Below are 18,098 nucleotides of genomic sequence, written 5' to 3'. Positions count from 1 at the left end.
GATCCTAATAGACTGGTGGGTCCGCTTTAGGGGATTGGTCAACTACCTAATGGTAGCCTTTGGATCTGTTGACCAAAACACCAAGAAGAAGGAGACTATGTATTAGGACCGTACGATCTAATTAGCGATTGTGCTTCCGAAGATCAACGGTTTTCGTCAGAACTTTTAGGACGAGAGTTTATGCGAGGTACCGAAATATGCTGTTATGTGCTGTAGTATATATTTTCCCTTTGTTAGATCTGGAAAGACATTCATTATTGTCGTCAGCCTATAAAAAAACAACACGTTCTGTGGCAGGTCCAGATCCAAGCGCAAAGGGGCAATGGAATCCCGTCATATTTAATAATACCGGTATTACTGGTAACCCTAACAATTGGGCGCTTCTTTGACTTCTCCCATTTTTTGTTGGGTTTTTTCATCTAAATTTTTACTTTTTTTTAGATTTTTTGTGTCTTAATAGACATACCTTATACAGTATGGAGTTCTTTCTCCACGAAAAAATGTTATTTATATGAAATTTGGGGTTGTTCTGATTGATTTTCCAGCGAGTTGTAAGTACTAATGGAATAAACGAAGTCAAATTAATTTGTAAATAGTTTCAGAGTGGTATACTGAAAGTAATCAAAGTCTCAGACTGACCACTACGAGAGATATGGTCATGTCTCAGACTGATTAGTCCGAGAGAATAGACAAACCCTCGAACTAATCATTACGATAGAGTAAACATGCTTTCAGATTTAGTCAATCTGAGAGCAAAAATACCTCACGACGCTAATTATAGAGGGTTTGGACTAATGCTTTGCTCTGTTACACTGGTTGATCTAATATTGTTGGTTCTAATGGATCTATAAGGTACATGGAAAAGGATGAGGACCGTGTCCATAACACGATAGAAATTCTTTGGTTAGTTCTAAGACATTCCCCATCTTTACTAAAACCATCACAGACTTTAGTATCAAATAGGACCCAACAACTCTTATTAAGCCGCGTAACTAACTACACGTACAGATCTGATCTAACGGCCCTTAGATGCGAAATTTTTGAAGAAAAATGGGTTTGCCATGTTGCATTGAAAATGTACAATTGGAAAGGGAAAGCTAACCTTGAGGCCTTTGCAAATTCTTTCGAGCATGGTGTTAATTGGCCTTTCAACGAAAAAAGGGTGTTAATTGGCTGTTTACGGTCGGGTTATCTCGCTATCCAAAACTTAAATCTATTAATTATCCAGTTTCTAGCCGTTCTGGTTCTAGTTACTATCGGTTTTGTTCTGTAATGTAAGGATCCAAAATAAGCCTATCAATAATACAGGTATTTTCGGTTCTCCTTGAGTTTAATCATTTAAGTATTTTTGACACTGATTTAGGAAGATTTATTTATAAGAGATAAAGATCGAATTATCAATGTTCACAAAGAATTTATTATTACATGTTTGAAGTTGTAATAAAATTTGTACAAATATATTTTAATTGTCAAGAATGTTAGCGAGTAATAAGTGAGAAACTCAAAGGACGTATTAGAATATTTTAAGAGATAATGAGAAATTTCAGCGTAAAACTTGTAAAAGAAGTAACAAATTACATAGTATTAAAACTGGGTATCCTGTATCCACCAATATTCCCAATCAATATTGAAATCTTATCGTTCAATCGGGTAATACCCGTAGAGTTTTCTATCGAGAATAAATCTGAAGATTCAGAACGGCAAAAAACAGTTTTGATTTGGTTTCTAAATAGCACGTAAAAGTTGCCACCCTAATTCTAGTGAAGGGGAGTAAGGAAAAAGTAATAGGACAACCTTTAAATGGACCAAATCTCTATTACGATGAGTTCAATGCATCCACAACTCTACTTTAGTCATAAATTAGATAGTGTGTGGTTTATTGAAACGACGTACACAAAATTCCTTTACATACTGATTGACTTATAACATCTATTACTTGTTTTTTCAGTTATTGCGGTATAATTTTATTCACTTCTCCATAAAATGTAGATAATAAAAAGTCAGATTATCAATACATGTCAAGTAACGTGTCTAGAAATTATGTATTAGTTTATGATTATCCTTTGGAAATATATCAGTACCGTTGAGCGGGGACTTACAACCATACGTCTTGGTCGAGTGTATACTTCAATATTAATACTTGGTTATGTGTTAACATCACATATACAACTAGTACTAGCTCATCCTCCATCGAATAATGAAGACTGAATGATGAACTTTTTTATATTTCAATGTCACGAACAAAGCAAAAGAAATGCAAGATGCTTAGTGAACTAGGACCATACTCGCAGAAAATATTCTTGATAGAACTCAAACATAAGCTTCTTTGCTAAAGGCACCAAAAGCTAGCTTCTTTACAAGATCCCTTAGAAATTACTATTCTGGTTGGTCTGATTCGATTCACATAAATGCGTGACGGCCCTAATGGGTGGGTAGAGGTTCTGGAGACAGAATTAATTTCTCTGTTTAGATTCTACATTTATGTGAATCGAATCCGGACGGTTGGGCTTTGTCCGAGCCGGTTATCGGGCGTCTACGGACCCTGACAAACTCGGGCGTCCTTAGGCGGATCCGGGTCACGGACCAAAATCCCACCCCTACTGAAAAGCAACACAAAAGATATCTACATAATTTTTTTGAAAAATTAGGAGTCAAACATACAAATATCATATTTAGTATTTTATTACTAAGTTTTTATTTATTTATTAAAGCTCCATCCACAAGTCTATTTTATAGGTGTCCAAGTCCCAAGTGATGTATTATTGCTTTATTCTTTTTTGGTTGGGTGGATTGACTTCACATCTGGGTCTATTTTAGTTGTGCACAATGGACTACAAAGTTTTGTATTAAAGACTATTTATTCAATGGGAGCCTCGACCAATCTATTGGAATCGAATTTTAGGTGGGGTTTGTTTTCAGTTATATTGAGAGATCTAAAGATGCAGAAATAAGGAAATCTCTGGTTTATTAGGTTTGTCTCGTGGAACTCCTGAATTTATACTTAAGGTTGCCTAGTTTCTTTCTTGATTGAATGACTTATTGAGGTTTCAAATCGGGTATAAATGTAGTACCAAGTAGTACTAGCTCAAACTAAAGAAGTGAACTTTAGTTTAGTACCACATCTAACAAATAAATCAGAAAAAAGAAATTTGTTTTGTGTTCAACTACCCCCATATTATTAGGGTAATGCCTAACGGAATGATAAGGTGATTTGTGTGGTTTGCTCGAGCGCCCGTGGCGTAGGGATTGTGGCACTCCAGTAGCGCATTTTGCGCTTCGTACGACCCATCGTCCCGACTGAAGTCTTATTATTTTGTTGATCTAGATCGACCAATGACGGGTCAGAGGGGTGAGGGGTCGTAATCCAAGAGAGTGGTTGACCTGGTCAAATGAGCTACAGATTACGCTATGTGGCGACCCAATCAAGAGGGTTTGGTTGAATGTGTGCCACACGCATACCATCAGACGTGACCCTTCAGAACACATCTTCTGGTGAAAGTGAACTTTAGTTTAGTAACACGTCTAACAAATAGATGAAAAAAAACTTTCGTTATAATCAAGTTCAACTATATTAAGATAGTGTCTAAGTCAGCAGTTGGTAGCCCAAGTGGTTCCAAGGTGTTGACATAAACTCCAGAAAGCCCTGGAGGTCCCAGGTTCGAATCCCAGAGAAGGTGGAATCTTTGGTGTTATTTGATTTGAGATTATTAGGGTATAAATAATGTAGTTGGGCTTTAGGCCATAATTTCGTTGGGCTATAGGCCCGGTCTTGTTAGAATTTGAATGGGCGGTTATCGAGCTTATCACATCTTTGGTGTATCAATGCCAAATGAAATGACTATCGTTGATCGTAGTCAATTTCCAAAAAAAATGTCTAAGGGAATGATAAGGTGTTTTGCGTGGTTTGAGCGAGCACCTATGGCATAAGGATTAGGGCACTATAGTGGTGCATTTTGCGCTTCGCACGTGCCCATCATCCCAGTTGAAGCCTTATTATTTTGTTGATATTTAAATTGATCCAAAGACATATCAAAGGGGTGAGGTGTCCTAATCTAAGAGAGTGATTGACCTGGTCAAAGGAGCTCGAGATTACACTACGTGGCGACACAATCAGGAGGGTTTGGTTGAACGTGAGTGTGCCATACACACACCACCAAATGTGACCCTTGAGGACACATCTTCTGGTCAAGTGCCTCCACCGGATGCAACACAAAAAATCCACCTATTCAGTATCTATAAAATACTCATCGAATTCCAAAGTCTTATCACCAAATTCATTATCTTCTTCTCATCTCTTCTGAAATCAGAAATATTTCAAGTGTGTATGAAATATTAGTCTGAATTCAGAAGTTCCCTCAGTGTGTCCAAAATATGAAGTAGTAAGAAGAAACAAGAGTTTCTATCATTACAAGTAAGAGCATACTGGTTATATTTTAAAATCAAATAAGCAGTCACTTTCAATCAAACGTTCATAATACATCCGAAGGTTCGAGCAGTTTCAACACTGTGACGTACCATCACAATCCTGAAAGGAATCGTTGAATCCTGGAGGACATACACGCTATGGTGAGTAGTCTTGCGAGGGTGTAAAACATTGTAAGGAAGAAACTCGATTTTGGTTCAACTTAATCTTTTATGTCTAACTCAAATACATCCGAAGGTTTGTTTAGCTTTCTGAACAAGGGATTTTAGAATTTGGTCTTCGGTCCAATTCCCTATTTATTTTATGAATACAGAATGGCTTGGGATGTTTACATGAGGAATGAGAGTTGAAAATGATGACAGGAGCGATTAACTCTTTTTTTTTTTAGTTGAATGGGACAACCAACTTAGGTGTGAAGGAATCCAGTTCCTCCCTTTCTAGCGTGTGAGAACATTTCCAAAGCCCACCCAATTCAATAGACTTTTCGTTTCTTATAAGAGATGCCTTCTCTATTCCTCCTTTAGTTGTGTTCTTCAATTTCTTCAATCATCCAGGAAAGAAGAAGGAATAGAGATCTATATATATATAGAGAGAGAGATGGGAGCAAGTTTGTCTTCAACCTCCACCGGTGATTCATCTGGTTCAGCTCGCGTTCATAATTTCACACTTCTACTGAATGGAGAAATCACTTGGAATCATTCAAAAACTCTAATCAATTGGTATAAACAACACTTACCCTCTCTCTATCTCTCTCCCTATTATTATGGGTTTTCTTTTTTTTCATCGATCGATTAGTAATGGCCGAGGTTAATGTTTATGTATGATTTATGATGATGTAGATGGTGATTGATTTCACGGCAACCTGGTGTGGACCATGCCGAATGATGGCACCATTTTTTGATGAATTAGCTGAGAAATTCACTGACGTTGTCTTTGTCAAAATTGATGTCGATGAACTCTCTGTAATTATAATTCCCCTCTTCTTCTTAATAAATTACTTTTTGAGAGACAAAATTTTGATTAATTTTGTTCAAAATTATTGTAGGCTGTATCTCGAGAATTTGGGGTTCAAGCTATGCCAACTTTCATTTTGTTTAAAGATGGGAAAACAATTGACAAGATTGTTGGAGCTAAGAAGGATGAATTGGAAAGGAAGATTGTCTTGCACAGAACACCAGGAGTAGCAGCAGCTTGAGTGATCTCAATTAGGGTTTGTTCAGTGGGGGGGAATTTGGTTTGATCAATTAGGTCAACTAGTAATGGATTAATGTTTTAATTTAGGGGTTTGTTTTTCTTGTTATGTTTGCTGCTTTATATCATTGTACTAGTAATATTTTCTATGATCAAATAATGTTCAACAAATTTCAACAAAAAATAAAAATAATGTTCAACAAAGTTCAACAAAAAAAAAAAAAAATGTTCAACAAAGAATTTGGGAATAATTCATGAAATAATTGCTTAAAATTTTGTGCACTTGTATGTGTATTTTTTAATCAAAAACCCAAAAAATGGGCACAAATACAAAAACAGGCCCAATATATATTAATATTTCACAAAAAATCCATCTTAAAATAAATAATAAAGATCAAACCTAAATACGGATCTCAACGCGCATTTTCACATCTCTAGGAAGCCATATATTTAGATAATACCCAGTGTACCCTTATATATACAACCCATTTCCGTCTCTTTCTACTCTTCAACCAAAATTTTATTTTCTCCTTTCTTTTTCTCTACATTACCAGTGTACTCTCTCTCTCTCTCTCTCTCTCTCTCTCTCTCTCTCTCTCTCTCTCTCTCTCTCTCTCTCTCTCTCTCTCTCTCTCTCTCTCCACGTCTTAGATTTTTTCACCGCACCTTCGTCTTCAAGGTTCGATCATCATTATCTTCAAGGTAGGATAATCTTTATCTTTATCTTTATCTTCATCTTTCATCTTTATCTCTCATCTTCATCTTTCGTCTTCATTTTCATCTTTTTTTGCATTCTTCAAGCTTTCTTGAAGTTCTCTAAAACTATTTCTTCATCTCTCATCTTCATTGTTTTTTGTATTCATCTTAAAGAAATTTGGTTCCATTTTGCAGAACTATTTTGTTTTGTGCTTTTAACATCATCTACATTCATTTTCAAAGTTTTTAGCATATGATTTGTTCTTCAAACTTAAGCATATGATTTGTTCTTCAATGTTTGATATCTTTTTAGATCTATTCTTCCAACTTTAATGTAATATTTTGTTCGAAGAAAACAAAAATACAATTGTAGATCTGTTTCTAAGTTTCTCTCTCTAGAATTACGTTTTTAGCATATTTTGATTTTTAACAAACAAATCAATTGGTGTTTTAGGCATTTTAAAATATATTGTTAGTTCGATTTAATACATCGAGCAAACTTAAAAATGTTTAATTTATTTTTATATATGTTACCACCACAACCCAGATTTTTTTCCTTACATAAATTGATTGCCGTTTTAAGCATTTTAAATTTGTTGTGGAAACAATGTTGATGCGACGAGCAAACTGATAAATGCTTTATATATTTCGTCATTTTTATTGACATTTTTGGTTTGTACGGATTGATCGTGAACCCGGACAAAGAGAACCATTCGTAAGCAAAATTGCTCGTGTTTGTTGTACAAATCACACCTTAATTAGTGACTACTATTACTTATCTTGTAAGCACAAACGAAGTTGTTCATCGTAACTTTAACCACCATACTGTTCTTTTTATTAATGTTTACATTACGTTTAATGATTCGATCAAACCTTCTTTGCAGGGCCGCCCCAAGTAGTTGGGAGGCCTAAAGCGAAGAAAATTTTGGGGTCCTTTTAACACTAGCTATAAAAAAGTTTGTTTTTTCTCCTAATAAATAAATTATTATGAAAGCGCAACTAAAATTCATAAACCTGACTTATTTACTATATAAGAAGGTTCAATTTACATTGTTTCGAAAAAAATCTTCTTGCCTTTTGACATGTAAAATCACTAATCATGATTTCATAGTCCAATTCTTCCGCCACATCTTGTTCAACCTATAACATGGCTAATCCGTTACAAATATTAAAGAGTAAATGAGATCTCAAGAAAAGAAAATATTATTAGTGTTTGTTAAATGTAATTTTAAAAAGTAATAAAATCAACACTTATTCTTCGGTAATAAGATACAAATTAACTCTTTTCTAAAAAGAGATAACTCAAATATGATAAACTCAAAAAGTAGAAAAAAAGAGAATTACGAAAACTAGTCGTAAAAATAAAGGTAAAAAAGCGAGAATCATCAAGTGGTAGTAGCTTCAACAAAAAAAATCACGTGATAGTAAAGTTGGGAGGAACATTATTGGAGATTTTAGCACAATACAAGAGAAAACACAAAATTTCTTACAAAAAAGTGACCAAAATTTAGAACTTTCACATAAAACCAAAAATTTAGAAACAGAAGAAAAAGAAATACAAATATGGCATTTGAAAATATTTAGGCCGGTAGAAATAGAGAGTCAGGGTAGATTAGGCTTGTAAGTTTGCAACAAAAAAAAAATTAAGTTTTTAGTTTTTTTTTTATTTTGGGCCCCTCAATACAATGGTTGTTATTAAGGGGGTATTGGATTGGGACTTTCGTGGAAATTTGAGAGTCCGCAAAAGTCCGAGGCATTCAAATCCAGACATTTGAGAGTCTACGAAAGTCTGAGGCATTCAAATCCAGACATTTGAGAGTCCACGAAAGTCTGAGGCATTCAAATCCTGACATTTGAGAGTCTATGAAAGTCCGAGGCATTCGTTTGTCTTCCAAAATGTCCCAGACTTTGGTGGACTTCATAATTTGATGGATTTGTGAAGGATTTGGGACAAATTTGGAAGCCAAAATGTCTTTCAAAAAACAAGAGACATTTGAAGTCCATCATGTGATCAAACAACAATAATAATATTAAAATAATAAATGTCTACCAAATGTCCATCAATGTCCACAAATATTCACAGATGTCTACGAAAGTCGAAAAATATATTTTTGAAATGTTAGTATAAACATATTATTTCATGTGATTAAACAATAGTAATAATATTAAAATAATAAATGTCTACCAAATGTCCATCAATGTCCACAAATATTCACGATGTCTACGAAAGTCGAAAAATATATTTTTGAAATGTTAGTATAAATATATTATTTCATGTAATTAAAAAATAATAATAATATTAAAATAATAAATATCTACCAAATGTCCATCAATGTCCACAAATATTCACAGATGTCTACGAAAGTCGAAAAATATATTTTTGAAATGTTAGTGTAAACATATTATTTCATGTGATTAGACAATAATAATAATATTAAAATAATAAATATCTACCAAATGTCCATCAATGTCCACAAATATTCACAGATGTCTACGAAAGTCGAAAAATATATATTTAAAATGTTAGTATAAATATATTATTTCATGTGATTAAACAATAATAATAATATTAAAATAATAAATGTCTACCAAATGTCCATCAATGTCCACAAATATTCACAGATGTCTACAAAAGTCGAAAAATATATTTTTGATTAGCACAAATATAATATGCATTACACATTTTGTCAATGGACTCAAGATCTTAAAATGTCCCCAGGACATTTTGTCTATGGATCAAATGTTTTGAAATGTCTATAAAGACATTTTGTCTACAAACTTCAATGTCTTGATAATGTCTATTAACACATGTTGTCTATAATAAGTCATTCGAAATGTCTTGAAATGTCTACGGGACATTTTGTCTGTGAAAGTCTGTGAAGTCGTGCTCCACTACCCCCCTAAGTGACCTTCCAAATAGGTGAAGTAACAAGCACGCGTCTTCCGAGGGTTTTAAAAAGGCTTTAGTGGGCTTTTCTTATGACTGGGTTTGTATTTTGATTGGTCTTTTGTTTTTTAAGTTTTGGCATGGAGGTGCTTTTAATTGATTGGAATTTTGAGGCCCTTTCACAAAGTGAGGCCCAAAGCAGCCGCTTTGGTTTCTTCGGGCCTGGGCCGCCCCTGCTTCTTTATTCACTACATAAATCCCTATTGGTATGACATATTCGTACTTGTTTATGGTAATACTATACACTTCCTTACATGCAAGTATCTATTTTGAATGCACACTTAAATATCATATTCTTAATTATTTGTGCATATAATGAATTGTGATCGAAATAAATATTGAGTTTTTTCTGATTTCGGAAAGAATGCAGATGGAGGTTGACAAAACCATAATTATCCCTTCTGTAAACACCCACCCTTTGTACTAAAATATTTTTGAAAATGTTCATCAAACCAATGCCTTTTTGCAACTAATTGATGGAAAAGTTCTACCAAATTTTAGAAATGCTTAAAATAATTTGCCGAGAGAGACATGGGTAGAGCTTCAACATATTGTAATTTGTTCACAACAAATAAACTCGTGCATTTTTTAAAATGTTCATCAAACCAATGCCTTTGGAACTAACAGATAGAAAAGTGCCACCATCTTTCTAAATCGTTTGCAGACGAAGAAATGTTAAAGACATATCTTCAAAAATCAAAAGCAAATTTCGATATGTTAACAAATCAAAAGAAAATTTCTTGCTTAGTACTCTTTTTTTAAAATGTTTTAAACGGTATCAAAGTTTTTCACAACATTATATTCAGTGTTTATGTGTTATTTCATTTTCTATCCATACATTAATTTTTATCCTTAAGTTGGTTTCACCTACATACTGAATGGGAACAATACATATCCTTTTGCTTCAACTTAAATAATACGAGAGCAATTTCACATCTGTTTACTGCATCATTCGCTAAATCCTTACATATCTCAAACATTTTGTTTTAAAATACCATTACACATAAACATAATGTAACTTGTTCACAAAAAAATTCAGAACACGGGACACTAACCCTCTAAAAGTTTTACGCATAAACATTCAGCAAAAAATTGACACAAATCGTTTGTTATGGACACTGTTGAAATATTTCTTACAATTTTGTAAGCAAACTAAAAATTTCTCCTTTTCCTTTCAATTTTGTCCGCAACAAAAATTATATTTCTTAGAGAAATTCCATACTTTCTTACAACAACATCTAACATCTCTTTACATTGAGCATTCAACAAGTAACTATTTACCAAAAAACAAAAACATAGTTAATAATGTTTACAAAAAATTAGAATTTCCACACACTACTACTCAAATCTACATTGAATCATATTATATTCCAAGATGAGGAAGGTCAATTCAACCCTCATTCTCTGTGCCACATTTTTCCATTCTGAGATTGAGGTCGAACGAAGGTGTGCTCAAGACATTAATATTTGTTTCCAAGTATCCTCCACCTGTTAGTGTAAAAAAAAATATATCAACATTTTTGTTGGATCATGAACAATTTAAATATATAACAGAACATACAAACATTTGGTATCAGTAGTCTACAAATGCTTAGAACATTATTACATATGTTTTTAGAATGTACTTACTTGTTTGCGTATTTTTACAACAGACCATACCACTCTTCTCTTTTACGAACGTTCTTCGATTTGCGGCAAAGTTACAAATTTTGAGAACCATCCAATAGTAAAATGCTAGCATGCTTTTACTTAGCATGCTTTTACTTAGCAGGACAAAATGACTAATTTCGAGAGCAAAACAATCTATGTTCTAAGGAGACAACGCATTACTGACAAGCGTTTCCAAAATGAACAAGGCAAACGTTAATATGCTCTGTTATGAACCCGGAAAAACGTAAATAAAATGAATTCAAAACAACTCCCAAAATGAAGTAACAAATGAATAAAAACTGTATTGAAAATTATAATACTTACAAACCCAAACTAAAACATTATTAAATATGTTGGTAACACTGCGAAAATAAACTTGGACAAACTTAAACATGAAGACAACAAAATGAAATTTGGTGCAACATTTATAGTTCTGTAAGCAAACAAACTAACTTATTTAATCAAACTTAAGAAATATCCATGAGTTATTTACTCACTTGCAGTGACATCCTTCTTATCTGTAGCTCCCGGTTTTTTGATCCCCTGTCATGAACCGCAAAAAGAATCCTTAGCCAGGTCTACGGCTAGCCTGAGAGTGCATTTGAACTGAATAACTTGTTTTCTGCTAGGTATCTTTGTAAGTTTTTCTAAGAACTTTAGATTTTATTTCACGCAAACTAAACTCAATTACATTTTTGTATATATAGAGTTAGAATAGAAAAGAAGAGAATAACAACTAACTAACTCTTAACTAATAACAGAATTACCAAAATTAGTTACTAACTAACTTTGTTATCTTCTTTATTCAGGTACAAGGAATGCTTCTATAGTTTTATTGCTGTTGTAGTTGGACCTTGAGAGTTTGGGCTTGCGTGGGCTTCATAAAGACTGTTTTACCCTTCATATGAAATGAAGACTAAAACCCTAGAAGCTTTATCTTTTATCTCCTTCAGAACCCTAACTCTTACATCCCCCCTCAAACTGACGGTGACGGCAACGATAGAACCAACAGATTGTCTCTGATTTGAGAGAACAGATCAAAGGGTAAACCCTTGGTAAATATATCAGCAAGCTGATCCTTCGTCAAGACATGTTTAATCGCCAGAGAACCATTTGAGACTAATCATGAACATAGTGAAAGTCGACCTCGATGTGTTTCGTTCGAGCATGAAAGATGGGGTTCGAGGCTAGATGTTGAGCACTGATGTTGTCACAAAAGAGAGTGAAAGGTCGATTTAATGGACATTTCAGTTCATCCACGAGGTAAGATAACCATACAACCTCTGTTGCCGTATTTGATAAAGCTTTGTACTCAGCTTCTGTCGACGATTTAGCCACTGTAGCTTGTTTCTTAGAGCTCCATGAGATAAGACTCGAGCCAAGAAAAATACAGTACCCTTCAGTCGACTTCCTTGAGTCAGGGCGCCCAGCCCAATCTGAGTGTGAATAAGCCATTAAAGTAGTAATATTACCAGGGATTACTCGAATTCCAGAACCCATTGAGCCTTTTAGATATCTTAAAATCTTTTTGGCAATAACCAAGTGAACTGTTGTGGGTTTTTGCCTGAATTGAGCTATGTAATTAACTGCAAAAGAGATGTCTGGTCGAGTTAAGGTGAGGTATTGAAGAGCACCCACTAAACTGCGATATTCTGTGGGATTTTCAAGCACTTCTCCATCAGTAACAGACACTCTTTGACCACTAGCAACAGGGAGCTTAGAAGGTTTGCATTCTAACATACTTGCTTTCTGTAATAGCTGTAGAGTATATTTATTTTGTGTGAGAAATATACCTTTTGTAGAAGTAATCGACCGAACCTCTATGCCCAGAAAATAAGAAAGAAGACCCAGATCTTTCATTTTGAATGCTGACTCAAATCAGATATTGATGGGCCTAGAAAGGTTACCCTAAATAGGTCTACACCCGCAAGTGCACGGGTGTCAAGTTGTAATAAATTCCGGTAAGACCGGTTCGTTCCTCAGAGACTAAGTGAAACCTATTCTAAGACTTGGAAGTAAGACGGTTTTGAAAATGGTTTTGGTTTTGGTTTTAAAATAAAATAAATAAAATATTAAAATAAAATTACGGAAATGAAAATGAACTCAAATGGGGAGAGGAGTCTAGGGTTTAGGATTCCACCACATAAAATCACATTCAGACCCAATAATTATCTAATCAACTCTCTTTTTTATAACTCAGAATTTCGGATAATGAACTATCCTAATTCCGGGAGATGTTTTCGTTAAAACCCGATTGATAATCACAAACTTGTAATTGTTGTATTTAGAAAAACAAATCTCTAAACTATTGACTATTAATCGATAAGCATACACCATCAAAGAATTTAATCTAAGCATGGTGTATCAAACTAAAAATATAGACAATGAAAAGAAAACAAGTTTAACGAACTAAAACAACTTGAACTTTTAAACACAATTAAGAGAATTAATCGCACAAAAATTGGTCTCTAAAAGCTTAAAAATGGGTTTCATCCTAGCCCTAGATGGAGAATTAGCTACCCATAATAAAAGATTAAATCAAATATGACAAATGAGAGAGAAAATGGAAGAAGAATGAAACTTTCTTACTGATTTTCCCTGTCGCAGCCAAACAGGCCCTAAGGGAAAACGATTTTCTCGTCTTCCCGGAAATGGATTCTCTGTGGGAAAATGGTTTTCTCGTCTTCTCCAACTCTCTTTCTCTTCTTACTCTTTCTTTCTCTTCTTACTCTTTCTGTTTCTGTAAAATATCTCTTTTCTTTACTTTTCAATCCAGAAATCAACTAACATAAACACATTAAAAGAGGAAGACTTCATTAAATTAGAAATAATCTCTCTCTCTAACAATCTCTCTCTGTTTCTGTTTCTCTTTGTTTGAATCTGTCCTCACTCTCTCTGTTTCTTTCTCTCTATACAATCACTCCTTTCTCTCACAAAAAGAAATAAATACAAAGCAAAGAACAGAAGAAGAAGATTAAGATGATGATGAACCAAAAATCTGTTTTTCCTTCTCTCTCTTTCTCTGATTTTTCTATTTTTAGTTGAGCTTTTGACCCCCAAAAATGAGATGATTTGTTATCTCTACTACTCCTCTCTTTATAGAAAATCCGATCACTTCTGTCCCCATCAATTTCTCTATCAAAAGTCCAGCCAATTAGCTACCAAAAACTCCCTCTGAAATATCTCTTGAATCCCATCTTTCATTTTTCAATTTCTGTAGAATATATTTATGATAAAATCTTTGCATTCAATCACTAAAAGAAATCTCTCTCTAGAAATAATATTCTAACACCATTACTTTCTTCTTTAGTTGCATCAGATCTTCAAGAATAACAGAAAAAGAAGAAGAATTCCATAGCAATCACTGATCCTCTGAAATTAATCCCTCCATTAATGTTTACTTCCTTCTTTGAATAATTCCTAATCTAATATCCAGCTAGCAACCGAATCCTCTCTTGGTATTTAAAAATCCAATCTTTTCTCTACTGTAAATAGATATGAGAGAAGAGAGATAAAAAGACTTCCCAAAATATGGGATTCAAATATCCCTTCCTAACTTATCCTCCTTTTATTTCCTGTTTTCTTCTACTGATCTCCCTCTAAAATATTTCCATGTTTTGAAATATTCACCTTGTCTCACTACTGTTTAAAGAGGAAGGAAATATGTTGTTGTTGTTAATTAGAGAATAGAGATAAGGGAGGAGATGGTCATACCCAATCAACAAGGACGTGCTGTTAAAGGGGAGCAAGTTTTGCTACAAATATGGGTTCATCAATAATTATGATGGTCGACAACCACCGCTCGATCAACACGTGCGTGTTTCATGTCCCTCAGATCTGTGTGGGAGCACTAAAGACTGAGGTTGCAATGCACCGGATCCTATGCCAAGAAAATCCCAAGCGCCGTCCCGAGATGCCAAACAGTGTACCGAAAAATTCAAGTTGCCGTCAGATTTACTTCCATCTTGTGCGCCAAGTGTCACTGACCAATCTATGTTGACTTTTATTCAACCGATTTTGACACAAATTTTGACATGCTCTAGTTTTTTCCTCCGAACTCCGATTGGACTCCCGTTTTCTCCTGCGGACTCGTCATGGACCCCACTTTCCATCCGCGTACTAAAATTTCCAGAATACCATAACCTCTAAATGACCAAAATGCCCTCAAGTGTGTTGTTATCCCGATTTTACCCGTTTTCCGTGCTCAATTCGTAGAAGACACCTGGATAAGAAAAAACACACAAATCATCAGAGTAACTGCTCGAACTGGACTAACTAACCCGAGTTAAGAGATTCAGATGGGACATTTTCATGTCTCATCAGATATCAATTTGGAAATTTGAGAATTTGAGCTGCCAGTTAGAATAATATCATCAACATAAAGTAGTAAAACCATCATCTGATCTTGAGAATGATAAACAAACATTGAGTGATCAGTTTTACTCTTAGTAAATCCATAAGCATGTAGGAAATTAGCAAACTTGTTATACCAGGCCCTAGGAGCCTGTTTTAGGCCATAAAGAGCTTTATGAAGATGGCAGACATAATTTTCCTTCCTTTGTTGCTCAAAACGTTGTGGCTGAATCATATACACATCTTCATCCAATGTTCCATGCAAAAAAGCATTTGAAACATCTAATTGTTTCATGAGCCAAGACCTTGTTCTAAGGAGAGCAAAACAATCTATGTTCTAAGGAGACAACGCATTACTGACAAGTGTTTCCAAAATTGAACAAGGCAAACGTTAATATGCTCTGTTATGAACCCGGAAAAAGGTAAATAAAATGAATTCAAAACAATTCCCAAAATGAAGTAACAAATGAATAAAAACTGTATTGAAATTTATAATACTTACACACCCAAACTAAAACATTATTAAATATGTTGGTAACACTGCGAAAATAAACTTGGACAAACTTAAACATGAAGACAACAAAATGAAATTTGCTGCAACATTTATAGTTCTGTAAGCAAACAAACTAACTTATTTAATCAAAATTAAGAAATATCCATGAGTTATTTACTCACTTGAACTGAATAACTTGTTTTCTGCTAGGTATCTTTGTTCTCTCACCTTGTACGACAACAACCTCCTTTTGATCGACTTTTCCTTTACCCTTGTTTACAACAGGGGTATCCTTGCAAAATACATTTATAAATATGTTAACATCTAAATCAAATACAATGTAGCACATATAAGAAGTATGTGAAAAAATTATATTATGTCGACAGAACATAAATACATATACCCAACAAAACTAAAAATATTGCGAGTTCACCAAACAATGCAAAGAAATATTTTTCAGTGTGGTCAAAAGTTATAAGCCAAGCAAATATCCATGCTCTCATCAAAAAAAAAAAAGCAAATATCCATGCTACAACAGAAAATTTCTATAAAATTTCACAACAAACATAGATGTGTTGAAACCATCAAAAATTTAAACAAAAAATCGGGTTCATGCTGGAAAAAGTAATTCAATTGAAAAAACACTTGCTAAAATACTCAAACATTTGTCAACAGTTGGTAGCCCAAGTGGTTCCAAGGTGTTGACATAAACTCCAGAAATCCCTGGAGGTCCTAGGTTCGAATCACCAGAGAAGGTAGCTTTGGTTATTTGAATTGGGCTTATGTAGGTATTAATAAAGTTGTTGGGCTTCAGGCGATTTTCTTTGTTGGGCTATAGGCCCGGTGTTGTTAATGTTTGAGTGGGCAGTTATCGAGCTTATCACATCTATGATGTATCAAATGCCAAATATCGCGACGTACATAAATCATAGTCGTCTTCCAAAAAAAAACAATACTCAAACATTTTAAAAAATATTCTAAACTTATGAATGAAATGTTATATCTTAAAAAAATATTTCATCAAAAAAACCCTAGATTTTTTCCCAAACAAAACCCTAATAATCTTCAACAGATTGCACCTTTTAATAAAAAACCCCAATTTCCTCAAAAAAATAAATAAATAAACCCTAATAGTTTTCCTCTTTCTAAAAACCTGACATAATCCACTTCTTATTAAACGTTTAACAAAAAATCCATAATAGCTCTTCTCGTTCTTTTATACCTTAGAAATCGATGCTTGCTTATCAAAAACCACCACGTTTCGTCTTTTCCGGTCAAGAATAGCTTTTAATCGACGATTACTTGAAGTCGTTTCAGTTCTAGATTTTGTTTGAGGGATCCAAACTAATGCTAACAGATCTTGCAAAATGGAGAGTATGAGTCGAGAAATTTAGAGAGAGAATTAGAAGATTTAAGCCGGTTCAGAGAAAATAGAGATGCTCTGTGTTTCGCTCGAAATTTTGAAAGAGAAGAAGGAGCTTTAAGCTTCTTCAACAATTTGTAGAGAGAAAACGGTTTTTTTTTTCGGTTTCTGGTTTTTGTAGAGAGATGATGACAATATCAAAAGGTTTTTGTTTGGCTACATAAGGAAAAGAGAGATTGTTTTGGGAATAAGAAATAATGTAGTTGACATAAACTTACAGAAAGCCCTGGAGGTCCCAGGTTCGAATCCTAGAGAAGGTGGAATCTTTGGTTTATTTGAATTGGGATGATTAGGGTATAAATAATGTAGGTGGGCTTTAGGCCATTGTTTAGTTGGGCCCGGTTCTGTTAGAGTTTGAGTGGGCAGTTATCGAGCTTATCACATCTTTGATGTATCAATGCCAAATGTAACGACATATATTGATCGTAGTCGACTTCCAAAAAAAAAAGATCTTCTGATTTGATGGGCCAATTTTGGGCGGAAAATTTATAAGGACTTATGGGTAACTCTTTTTGTGTAGTAAGGGGTAATGAAGTACTTTCACACAATGATTTTTTTTTTTCAATAATACTCAAGATTGGGCTTAGATTTATATTATCTCCCATCTTTTGGGCTTCAAATATTTTTTTTGTCTTAAAATTTCATAGACAAAGTTTTACTTGAGTCAACCCTGCCTCAAACGAGATCTGACTCCGCCCTGAACTCTATCATAACTTGTTTATGAGTGCACTGCCACACTTTAGTAACCTTTCTTACATATTTTGTGATAACTAATGAGAATATCATGAAATTATGAAAACTAGAATTAAACTTCCTTATATATGAACCATTTTTCCTGAGTCTATATCCAGTAATATCGTAAGCTTTGTAAATCACCGTATGACTGTACGCAGTTTAGTTAATTTGATATGTATTGCTTTTT

The 18,098-nt window shown here is 34.1% G+C and overlaps 1 pseudogene across 1 annotated transcript; it reads left to right on the top strand.

Annotated features, from left to right (window-relative positions):
• Window positions 1-4,889: 4,889 nt before the first annotated feature.
• Window positions 4,890-5,804, top strand: LOC147532556 (thioredoxin H1-like; annotated as a pseudogene). The gene is made up of 3 exons (XR_015228293.1): window positions 4,890-5,142; window positions 5,263-5,385; window positions 5,469-5,804. The product of XR_015228293.1 is annotated as a thioredoxin H1-like (transcript).
• The last annotated feature ends 12,294 nt before the right edge of the window (window positions 5,805-18,098 follow it).

This window comes from Eschscholzia californica, unplaced genomic scaffold (genome assembly GCF_041429995.1).
Source record: "Eschscholzia californica isolate CP2 unplaced genomic scaffold, dmEscCali1.0.p SCAF_6, whole genome shotgun sequence".
Taxonomy (NCBI): domain Eukaryota; kingdom Viridiplantae; phylum Streptophyta; class Magnoliopsida; order Ranunculales; family Papaveraceae; genus Eschscholzia; species Eschscholzia californica.
This window is presented reverse-complemented; position numbering and strand designations above follow the sequence as displayed.